General features: G+C 38.9%; 2 long non-coding RNA genes across 2 annotated transcripts in view; one reads left to right on the top strand and one right to left on the bottom strand.

Annotated features, from left to right (window-relative positions):
• LOC118768363 overlaps positions 1 to 7734 on the bottom strand; it is a 15167-nt gene extending 7433 nt beyond the window's left edge. The window contains exons 1-2 of the long non-coding RNA XR_005004185.1: positions 7631 to 7734; positions 4433 to 4435 (exon numbers count right to left, since the gene is read on the bottom strand). This is a non-coding gene — a long non-coding RNA (uncharacterized LOC118768363). The remainder of the gene's footprint in view (positions 1 to 4432; positions 4436 to 7630) is intronic.
• Positions 1 to 12500, top strand: part of LOC118768361 — a 109774-nt gene that overhangs the window by 38415 nt on the left and 58859 nt on the right. The gene's annotated exons all lie outside the window — the stretch shown is intronic.

Raw genomic sequence — 12500 nt, 5'->3', positions numbered from 1 at the left:
TCTCTGTGTGTGCATACATGTGTATATTGCTCCAAGTATATATGGCTGTATATACTTTCATGTGTCAACATTTTTATATGTATTTCTCTGTGATTGCATGTGTTTGTTAGCATATGCACAGAGGTGCACACACACACACACACACACACACGTATCAGAATCAGCAGTTGTGTTTGTGTATATGAGTGTAAATATGTATGCATACATATGCAAGTATGTGTGTGCATATGCAAGTATGTGTATGCATGTGAACGTATGTTTGTGTGTGTATTAGTATGTATGTCATCATCATCATCGTTTAACATCCGCTTTCCATGTTAGCATGGGTTGGACAAAAATTGTGCCCTGGGTGTTTATGTATATTTGTATGTGTCTGTATGTGTGTGTGTGTGTATACATATATATGTATATATATACATATATATGTATATGTATACATACATATATGCACACATACATATATATACATATACATATGTATATGTTTGTAAATTATGTGTTTATATATATAATGATATATATATATATGTATAGATGCAGGTATATATATATATATATATATATATATATATATATATATATGTGTGTGGTGTGTGTGTGTGTGTGTGTGTGTATGTATGTATGTATGTATTTGCATGAATGGGAGAGATGGAAAGAGGGGATTTAAGATAGAGAGATAACAACAATACCCTCAGGATCTGAAGATTTCAGTTTCATTATGGTGGCCCCTTTCTTAATGCTAGTTGCTCTCCCTTGCCGTCTCCCTCTTCATATTCTTTCATTTTTTCCTTGCACTCTTTTCTCCTTTAACTTCATTCCTCTTTGCTCTCTTTTATCTTCCTTTCTCCCTTTATTTTCCTCCCCACTTATTCTTTCTTCATCTCTCTCCCTCTTTCTTTCTTTCTCTCTCTCTATCAATGTAACTACATATAATATCTATCAATCTATCTACTTATCTATCTTTTTATCTAGCTGTCTATCTATCTAAGGTGCCGGATGGGAGAGTGGGAAATGCAAGAAAGAGTATCTGTCTGCTTGCCTACCTACCTAGCTACCTATGTACGAACGTATGTACATACACACACACTCACACATACATACCATAGTAAGCACATAAATGTGAAATAAGGTGGAAAAAATAGTACTCGAATTCCAGAGGTAGAGTAATTTGCTTTATTAATAAAGCCGCAAAAGACATCACAAAAACTGTTGCTCAGAGTTTCACATTCCTGTCTTTGCAGCTTTATTAATACAGTGTATATATATTTGTGTGTATAAATATATATATATATATATATATATATATACATGTTTTTGTGTGTGTGTATATCAGTACAGACACACACACACATCTCCTCTTTCCTTTCCTTCCCATTGTCTTCTTCCTTTCCTTTTCACCTTCTCCTTTCTCTTCCTTCATCTTTACTCTCCCTCTACCTTACTCCCTCCCTCTCTCTCTTCTTCTTTTCCATCAATGGATGCTACTCTCATCCACCAACCCCCACCCATTGCACTCCCCTCCATTCTCCCAATAATCGACCAACTTTAGCTATCTTCTTTCCGATCTGACAACGGACATTGATTGCCCTCAATTCACTTAACCTACCACTACCTATCTCCACCCCTGGCTCTCTCCACTTCTCTTTCTGTCTGTCTGTCTGTCTCTCTCTCTCCACAGTAACTTCTCAATCACCACTACCACCACCACAATCACCACCACTAACATAACTACTGCTACAACCACTACCACCACTACCATTGACACTCCAATGGTGACCAAGAAAATTAACACTGATACAACTATCACCATCACCAACAACAATAAAAATGCCGCCACCACCAACACACTGTGAAACTTTGTGCTTTAGGCTATCTGAAGAAGCTAGAAAAGAAAATCAGAAAGAGAGGGAGAGAAAGAGAGGGAGAGCCTGATTGATATCATAACATCTTTAAACTAAGGTTTATTGACATCACACAATCTCACACCTCCATAACCACAAACACACACAGGTGGGACAAATCCATGTTATAATATGCACGTTTAAAATACGTACACAAGTACAGACACACACACACACACACAAGCACATACATATATCTATCTACTGATCTTTCTAACAATGTCTATCTACTTCTCTCTCTCTGCTCTCAGATAGATAAATAGATAGATAGATAGATACATACATACATAGGTTGACTGAGTGAGTGAGTGATAGATAAATTGATAAATAAAGTGATAAACAAATTGATAGATAGATAGATACATGCATACATATACACATGCATGCATACGTACACCCATGCATGCATGCATACACATATGCATGCATGCATACGTAGACAGCTGTGGACATGTGCCATATCAGTGTGTCTGAATGTCAAAGTGATAAGCTATTGAGAGAAATCAGGTGTAAGGGGAGTCCGATGTGGTGCGCAAGAGAGAAGATGGTTGGTACTGGTTTGGGTCATGTGATGCATCTGGCTGAGGATGGCTACATGAAGCAGCATCAGTCACTTAAAGAGGATGGAGCTTGAGGAAGATGGAGGACCAGGAAGACATGGGATGAAGTAGAGAAGGCAGATCCTGAAAGAAGAGATGACAAAGGCCTGCGATGATGGATGGTTTGCTGTCGTCAAGAAGACACCACCCAACATAGCAAAAATGATAAAAATGATGTCCTTAAAAGCACTTTGTGTAAGCTTGTAACGCATTCTGAATGAGAGCACGTGGCTTAATGGGTAAAGGGCATTTGGCTCTTCATCGTAAGGTCATGAGTTCAATATTTGGCAATGAGTTGTCTTCTTGAGCAAGACACTTTATTTCATGTTGCTCCAGTCCACTCAGCTGGCAACAATGAGCTGTACCTGTAATTCAAAGAGGGCCAGGCCTTGTCACATTCTGTATCATGCTGAATCTCCTTGAGAAGTATGTTGAGGGTAGACTGGTGCAACATGAAATAAAGTGTCTTACTCAAGGACACACACACACAATAGACATATATGCACTTACCTGTGATACATATAAGAAATATAGATAAATATATAAAAATAGAAATAACAAATAAATTAATATATAAATGGATAAATAAATATATTTGTCACATACCTGTGATAAATATAAGAAATAGATATAATATAAATAGTAAATAAGTAAATGGAAACAAACAACATATGAAGCAAATCCATTCACACACACAAGAAATTTCGTGGATGGTTGCAACAATATCAACAACACAAATAACAGCAACAGCAGCAGTGACAGCGATGCCAATAACAACAACTACCATGATGGCAACACTGTGGGTGAACGCACAAACACAGAGAGATACAAGAACTGTACCAAAGTTTCGTGTCTTAGGACAGCAGCAGCACAATGGGTTGAGAAGATGGGGCTGAGAAGAAGGTCATACTGCTGCTAAGACCAGTGATACACCCACAAACACAGATGCAACCACATGTGCACATAAGGATACACATCTTAGAAGAACAGAATGAAGTGGAGCAAGAGCACACATGAAAATGAAAAGTGTCGCTGAAGAGGTCATAGGTGTTTTTTTTCATGTGCCACTGGCACGGGTATCATAACTACAATTTCCATTTGACTTTTATTTTGATGTTGACATACTTGACTCAATAAGTCTCCTCAAGCACAGCAGGTCACCCTACAATCCAAGGTTAGCTCAGCAGGCCGTCCTGCGAGCCATGAACTCACTTCATTTGTCAGGTCTTTGCAGTCACAGCATATCTCAGAAGTCTCGGTCTTTTGTCATTTCCTCTGTGAGGCCCAACGTGCCACCGGCACGGGTATCACAGCTACAAACCATTTGATTTTTATTTTGATATTGATGTACTTGACTCAATAGGTCTCCTCAAGCACAGCAGGTTGCCCTACGATCCAAGGTTAGCTCAGCAGGCCGTCCTGCTGTGCTAACCTTGCTATATATATATATATATATATATACAGCAAGAAGGAGAAAGTTAAGATAAGTCAATAAATTTGTGTACATACTACACACGTTCCTTATTCCCTATACTTACCCTTATACGTATACACATCCTCAGATGTACACTAACACATATTTTATACTCACACACACTAATGCACACTCATACACACACATCTGCCCTGAAACAATCACATGTACACATTTATCTCCCTTAAAAGTAATTGTTAAACTTGCCTCCAGCAACATGTTATGCTGCCAGCGCAGGGGCTGGTACTGGTGCTGTCGTGGTGTTACTGACTATTATTACTACCACCACCACCACTGCTGCTGCTGCTACTACTACTACACTTGCTGGTAGTAGTAGTGGCAGTGGTGGTAGCGGCGATGGTGGTGGTCAAGATAGAGTTGGTGGTGAGGTTGTATATGTGGTGTCAGGAGTGGTAAATTTTGAGATGGTGGCCTTGATATTCTGGAAACAACTTTACCTTCTCTCTTTCAAGCAGTTACAATTTCTTTATTCATCTATCTATCTGTCTTTCTATCATCATCGTTTAGCGTCCGCTTTCCATGCTAGCATGGGTTGGACGGTTCAACTGGGGGTCTGGGAAGCCAGAAGGCTGCACCAGGCCCAGTTTGATCTGGCAATGTTTCTACGGCTGGATGCCCTTCCTAACGCCAACCACTCCATGACTCTATGAGTGTAGTGGGTGCTTTTTACGTGCCAGACTCGTCTGGCAAACGGCCATGATCGGATGGTGCTTTTTATGTGCCACCGGCACGGGGGCCAGGCGAGGCTGGCAACAGCCACAAACGGATGGTGCTTTTTACGTGCCACCGGCACAGGTGCCAGACTCGTCTGGCAAACAGCCATGATCGGATGGTGCTTTTTATGTGCCACCGGCACGGGGGCCAGGCGAGGCTGGCAACAGTCACAAATGGATGGTGCTTTTTACGTGCCACCGGCACAGGTGCCAGACTCGTCTGGCAAACGGCCATGATCGGATGGTGCTTTTTATGTGCCACCGGCACGGGGGCCAGGCGAGGCTGGCAACAGCCACAAACGGATGGTGCTTTTTACGTGCCACCGGCACAGATGCCAGACTCGTCTGGCAAACGGCCATGATCGGATGGTGCTTTTTATGTGCCACCGGCACGGGGGCCAGGCGAGGCTGGCAACAGCCACAAACGGATGGTGCTTTTTACGTGCCACCGGCACGAGGCCAGTCGGGGTGGCGCTGGCAACGGCCACGAATGGATGGTGCTTTTTACATGCCACCGGCACGAGTCTAGTCGGGGCGGCGCTGGCAACGGCCACGTTCGGATGGTTCTCTTACATGCCACCGGCACTGGTAACTCAGCTGCAATTTCCATTGATCGATTTCGATCTCTCTCTACACTTGTGTATTTACCAATCTAATTACTTACATATACCCCTATCTACTTATTTAGCTACCTGTCATTTTACCTGGTTATCTCTCTCTTTTGCTCACTCCTTTTCTCTATTTATCTATATACTTTTCTATGTGTTTTTCTAAATCTATCTATCTTTCTATCCGGTCCCCCTATCTATCTATCTATCCATCTATCTACCTGTCTGTCTGTCTCTACCCCCTCCCTCACCCTCCCTATCCATCTACCCACCACACCTCTTCTTCCTGTCAAGACCAAGGTGAACATGTTATATCAGTTATTGTTGTTTCCATGACAACATAATGCATAACACAAACTATATCACATGTCATCTGTCTACATATTTATGTGTGTGGGTGTACTTGTGTGTGAAAGTGCTTGTGTATGTGTGAGTGTGTCTATTTATATATATGCATGTATATATATATATATATATATATATACATATGTGTGTATGTGTGCATGTGTGTTCATGTATGTATGCATGTGTGTGTTAGTGCATATCCATGTATGTGTCGATATGTCCTTAAGAATGTTAATACTTGAGTGTCTGTGTGTGTTTGTTTCTTAGTGTGCCCTTAATCATGTACATTTAAAAATCATGTGTCAGTATAGACACAGGTGCAGGCATGTCTGTGTGGTAAGAAACTTGCTTCCAGTCATGGAGATCCAGGTTCAGTCCCACTGCATGCCACCTTGGGCAAGTGTCTCAGGCTGACCAAATATATATACATGTGTGTGTGTGTGTGTGTTTGTCCCCTCACCATTACTTGACAACCAATGTTGGTGTGTTCATGTTCCTGTAACTTAGCGGTTCAGCAAAAGAGACTGATAGAATAAGTACTAGGCTTACAAAGAATAAGTCCTGGGGTCAGCTTCTTTGACTAAAAAACCCTCCAGCATGGCCATGGTCAAATGATTGAAACATATAAATGAATAAAAGAATCTATGTATGTATATACACACCCACACATGTAGGTGTTAGTCACACCCTTAGTCAAATTTAGTTGACAACTCTAATATTCCTTTACGGTATAATGTTGCAAACAGATGTTTTTATTAATTTTTTGTATACACATTAATGATCTGCTAAATCATCCATAGATTTTTATGGTGAATATACATACTCTGATAGGCGAGCTAGCTCAGAATCAGTGGAAGAGCTGGCTGAAGATGGCAACACAAATTGCTGAAACTGGCCGGTCAGTCAAAGGAATTCTTAGTTTCGTGTTGAAGGTGATTGCAGTTCCTATCAGAGTACATGTCATATGCTTTGTAACAGCATTGGAGCATTTTAGCTCCTATTTCTAGCAATGTAGATGTTATCCACACCCTTAGTCAAGTATAGTTGACTATAATTTTCCTTTATGGTATAATGTTGCAAACAGCTGTTTTTATTAACTTTGTGTGTGTAAATTAGGCAAGTCAGTTTACACAGAATATTAAATGTATTTAATAGAAAAAATAGACATGAGTACAGATATAAAATAGTCCAACGTACAGAATATAGATGATATCAAGAGTTAAATGGGTATAGTTTTACAAGTCTAACAGCTGTTTCTGGGGGCTTGTTGGTCCGGAATAATGATAGTTCCTTGGATCCATTATTGTAAAACTCTATCCATTTAGCTCCTGATATCATTTATATTCTGTGTAAGTCGGAATATTTTATATCCATACACATGTCTATTTTTTCTATTAAATGTATTTAAATATCCAGTGTAAATCGAATTGCCTAACTTGCTTCTCATTACATTTACTCATCTACCGGCTCAAGTTCAAATCTCTTGAGCACTTCAAAGTATATTCTATATAGAGAACTCTTGTCTCCAACCTCTCTCTGTGTGTTAAATACAATGAGACAACAAAGTCAAGGCCATGTGGAATTTTCAGGACATTTATAAAGAGGAAGGTTTTGGCCTAACCCACGATCTTTTGTACAATATATATATTTATTAAACAACAAAAACTCTTCTTTCATACAATTTGATATAAATAATTACTATTCTTCTATTTCTCCCAAACTTCTTAATCAAGCTCATTCTAGCTAGGAATCTAACTAATCTAACCCCGACAATGCATTTGTCATAGCTTGGGCAGTGACTCAAGGCTTCTCAGTGAATTTGGGTCAATGGAGACTGTGTGGAAGCCTATCACATGAACTGTACTTGTCATTCAAAGATTCAGCTTTTTCAAACTTGTGTCATGCTGAGTCTACTTGTAAATTACTTTAAGTCTTTCGTTGCCATATTTCTGTTGAAATTCAGTGCCACTGTTTTAATTAATTTTGAAAATAATGATGAATTTATCGAAATAACTTGGTCATTATTAAGATGGTTTTTGGAACATTAATTACCATGAAATTTTGATTAACGGTTTTCATTTAGTACTTTTGCTACTGTATTTCTGTTGAAATACAGTTCCTTTGTTTTAAATAATTCTGAAAACAATAAATTTATTGAAATAACTTTGTCATAATTAAGCTGGTGTTTGGAATATAAATTAGCCTGAAATTTTGTTGGAAAGTTTTAATTTAAATTACTTGAACCATTTTATTACCATATTTCTGTTGAAATATATTATTTTGTTTAAATTAATTTGGAAACAATGAACAATATAATAATATAAGTTTGTCGTTAATAAACTGGTGTTTGGAACAAATTAACATGAAACTTTGATGAAAGGTTTCACTTTAAAATAGGAGGTTTGTATCGTAGAACTGAAGGGCATCCAGCTGTAGAAACCATGCCAAAGAAGTCAAAAGGGTTATGGGTACCATAAGCTTGTGGAATACTCGGGCATGCTAATTTCATGAGTAGGTTGCTCAGTCATTTGATCAGCTGGACAGCCATATATGGAGATTGATTACTGCAGCTAGTGAAGGAGCCTTTATATGGTTGCTTTGTGGCCTAGTGGTTAGGGTATTTGGCTCATGATTGTAAGGTTGTGAGTTCGATTCCAGGCAGCACATTGTGTCCTTGAGCCAGATGCTTTATTTCATGTTGCTCCAGTCCACTCAGCCAACATAAATGTGTTGTACCAGTAATTCAAAGGGCCAGCCTAGTGATATTCTGTGTCACACTGAATCTCCCTGAGGACTTCAATAAGGTTATGCATGTTTGTGGAGAACTCAGCTACTTGAATGTCAGTTTCATGAGCAAGCTGATCAATTGGAAATTTTGTTGTTGTAGCCAACAGAGTACCATTTTTTTTTTTTAATGATACAGTTACTCGACCTGCTAAAAATAGCTGCCAAATCCCTCTTATGTCCCATGCTGTCTGTCATCTTAAAAGAGAAGGGCACATTGAATAGTGTGTGTGATCTGGGATATGCAATGTTTGGGAAAAAGATGGGTTGGTCATGGCTGGAATGTCTTTGGTCATATGTTTACTTGATCAGGGTCGACCTGGGAGTGAACAACAACAACTACTGCAGCAGCAACAACAACCAGCAACCACAGTAACCAATAACAACAGCAGAAGCAGCAGCAGCAACAACAACAACAAAAGCATTAACAAGAACAATGACAACAACAGCAGTAATAATCTTTACTAAATGCACAAGGCCTGAAATTTTGGGGGAGGGGGATAGTCAATTACATCAACCCCAGTACTTCACTGGTACTTTGTTTATCGACCCTGAAAGGATGAAAGGCAAAATCAACCTTTGTGGAATTTGAACTCAGAACATAAAAACAGACAAAATACCACTAAGCATTTTGCCCGGAGTGCTAACGATTTTGCCTTAACGACAGCAGTAATTATAGCAATAAAAATATTTAAATAACATCAGTTAATTAACTGACCAACATTAGGTAATTTGCAATGTTGCTGATGATTCTCAAACTACTTCAACAGGGTCAAGTGTTGGTCAGAAGACCATCAATAAGAATGGAAGACAAAGGAATTTCTTCTTTGATGAAGTTGAAGATTCTGAAGGTCAATTATAAACTCTTCACAGCCAATCAATGAGCCAATGAACAGGATTGTTTGACCTGCCAGAAGGAATAGCTAAACCTTCCTCAAATGTTGCAATAAGAGTTTAGCCCAGTGGTTAGGGTGTTCAGTTCATGATACTTGGTGGCACAGTGTGTCCTTGAGCAAGGCACATCATTTCATGTTAATCTAAAATTGAGTTGTGCCTGTATTTCAAAGGGACAGCCTTATCCCATTGTGTGACACTCAATCTCCCTGAGGACTACATTAAGGGTATGCATGTCTGTGGAGTACTCAGCCACTTGCATTTCACAAGCAGGCTGTTCTGTTGATCAGAACCCTCAACTGGAACCCTCATTGTCATAACTGATGGAGGGCCAGTTATTCCACATTACTCCAGTTCACTCAGCTGGCAAAAATGCGTAGTACCTGTAATACAAAGGGGGCCACAGCCCTGTTACACTCCGTGTCCTGCTGAATCTCCCTGAGAACTACGTTAAGGGTACACGTGCCTGTGGAGTGCTCAGCCATTGCTCTTTAATTTCACAAGCAGGTCGTTTGGTTGATCAGATTAACTGGGACCCTTGTCGTCATAACTAACAGAGGGCCAGTATTAGCAATCAACCCAGCAGACCTGTCGGGCCCAAATGTTCAAACTGGGTAGATCTGGCCTCTCACACTTAGCCTACAATGCCATTCTAAAAATAAATAATCACATCATTGAAATCTTGAAGCTATGAGATAATGTGTGATTAATTGAAAACAATATGGATAAACAAGCGTTTGACAGAATCATCTGAATCGTTATTATTAAGGTGGTGAGCTGGCAGAATCGTTAGCACTCCAGCAAAATGCTTAGCAGCGTCTCATCAAGCTTTACATTCTGAGCTCAAATCCACCAAGTGACTGCCTTTCCTCCTTTCAGGGTCAGTAAAATAACTACTAGGTCATCACAGAGGGTCAATGTAATCAACTTACCCCAGCCCTGAAATTGCTGGCCTTGTGCCAAAATTTATAACCATTATTATCACCATCATCATCATCAGTAGTAATAGCAGTAGTAGTGGTGGTAGTGGTGGTGGTGGTAATAAGGTGGCAAACCAACAGAATCATTGGCACACTGGTTGAAATGCTTGGCAGCAATTCGTCTGTCTTTACATTCTAAGTTCAAATTCCACAAAGGTCAACTTTGCCTTTCATCCCTTCAGGGTTAATAAATTAAGCACCGGAGTTGATGTAATCAACTAGTCCCCCACCCCATAATTGTGTCTAGAAAGGATTATTATTATTATTATTATTATTATAACTATTGTGGCAATGCTCACGAATTAGAAGAAAATTATTTGTTTAGTTGGGATTGCAGTGGGTGACAGCAGTTGCTTATCTAGACTATTGGAGTGAATTTTGTCTCCTATAGGCTTCCATAGTTTCTCGTCACCCATACATTAAACACAGTAACATCTGTTACAGCTTTTTGCATTTTTGTATAGTGAAAGAACATGGCTTAATGGTTAAGATATTCAGCCCACAATTGTAAGCTCATGAGTTCAATTCCTGGCAGCATATTATGTCTCTTGGGCAAGACTCTTTATTTTATGTTACTCCAGTCCACTCAGCTGGCAAAAATGAGTTGTACGTGTATTTCAAAGGGCCATATTTGTCATATTTTGCGTCATACTGAATTTCTCTGGGAACTATGTTAAGGGTACATGTGTCTGTGGAGTACTCAGCCACTTGCCTGTTAATTTCACAAGCAGGCTGTTTCACTAATCGGATCTTTTTGTATCTTTTTCTTATTTCACGGCATGTTTGTTAATTCTTATGTAACGAACTTCAACTCGTTATAAAACAATTGTAAGCTGGTATTCTACCTGTTCCAATCCTTATATTTTCAAGATTTTTATTCACAATTTTAACAGCATTCTTCACTAAACCATGAGTTGTATGGAAACAATCAGCTTATTGAAATTCCTTTTAACTTCAGTGGAGGAAGAAGTGTGTAACTTATGATATTAATAAATGTATTTTATTTTATACTGTTCATTTTTTGTTCTCTATGCTAGCTGCCTGTTGCTTGAAGCTTCTTAGCTTCATACACATGGATCCCAGGATTGTACTTGCCTATTGATGTGTGTGTGTTTAAATACACATATATATATTGTTGGTATATGGAAATATTGTGAAGGTGCATGGCCTAGTAGTTAGGATGTTGCACTCACAATTGCCAGATTATGGATTCGATTCATAGACCGGATGGCACAACGTGTTCCTGAGCAAAAGCACTTTATTTCACATTGCTCCAGTCCCACTTTTGATCAGTGATGAGTGTTGGCCTGCTTGCCTGGCCAGTGTGTCGGCGTCGTTTGACAGCTAAAACAATGCAAAAGTGCATTGTGACCAGTGATGTGTAACAACATCTCAGTCTGGTTGGTCACATGATGTGATTATGTGTGATGTGAAAATATTAAACTATAAAGAGTTCCTGGATGAATATCTCCAACAACTTCCACACAACACATCTACACCCTGGTACATCGCCGCATAATAAGTACTCAAAGAATGACTGTAATATGAAATGTTATTAAATGTCTTTTCCAAGTGGTGCTATTAAGTTAGTCATGGCCTGGGCGAATGCTGGCTGAAACTCATCTAAGTATGTGTGTATATATATATATACGAGTATATATACAATTTAGAGTTCCATTATAGTTCCAAAAAAAGGTCTTCATCTAATTGACAGATTGGCAGCTATATTTATGTGCATGCACACACACACACACACACACACACACATACGCGTGTGTATGCGAGTATTCTGTTGATTTACATATGCAGGCATCTTGTTTTGTGCATAAGAATTTGAGTGTGTTAATGTATGTAGGTGTATGTGTATATATATATATATATATATATATATATGCACATATCTATATATTTACACACACACACACAAATGGGACTTTGTATGTACATGTGTTTACTTGTTCGGAAATGTGAGGTGATGGCTCTTAATCAATAGGAACAAGAAAAAAAGTTCCAGAAATAAAATGATAAGACTCGTAAGATTCACCAAGATGTTCTAGACAAAACCAAAAAAAAAAAAAACTAAAACACAATAACTATCATAATTTTCTGTTGAAGTAGAAAATAATGGTGGAATTTAATAGGATTAAATGAAGAGGGAACTAGTTTTACTGCCACTTCAGA

Source organism: Octopus sinensis, linkage group LG28 (assembly GCF_006345805.1).
Source record: "Octopus sinensis linkage group LG28, ASM634580v1, whole genome shotgun sequence".
Taxonomy (NCBI): domain Eukaryota; kingdom Metazoa; phylum Mollusca; class Cephalopoda; order Octopoda; family Octopodidae; genus Octopus; species Octopus sinensis.
This window is presented reverse-complemented; position numbering and strand designations above follow the sequence as displayed.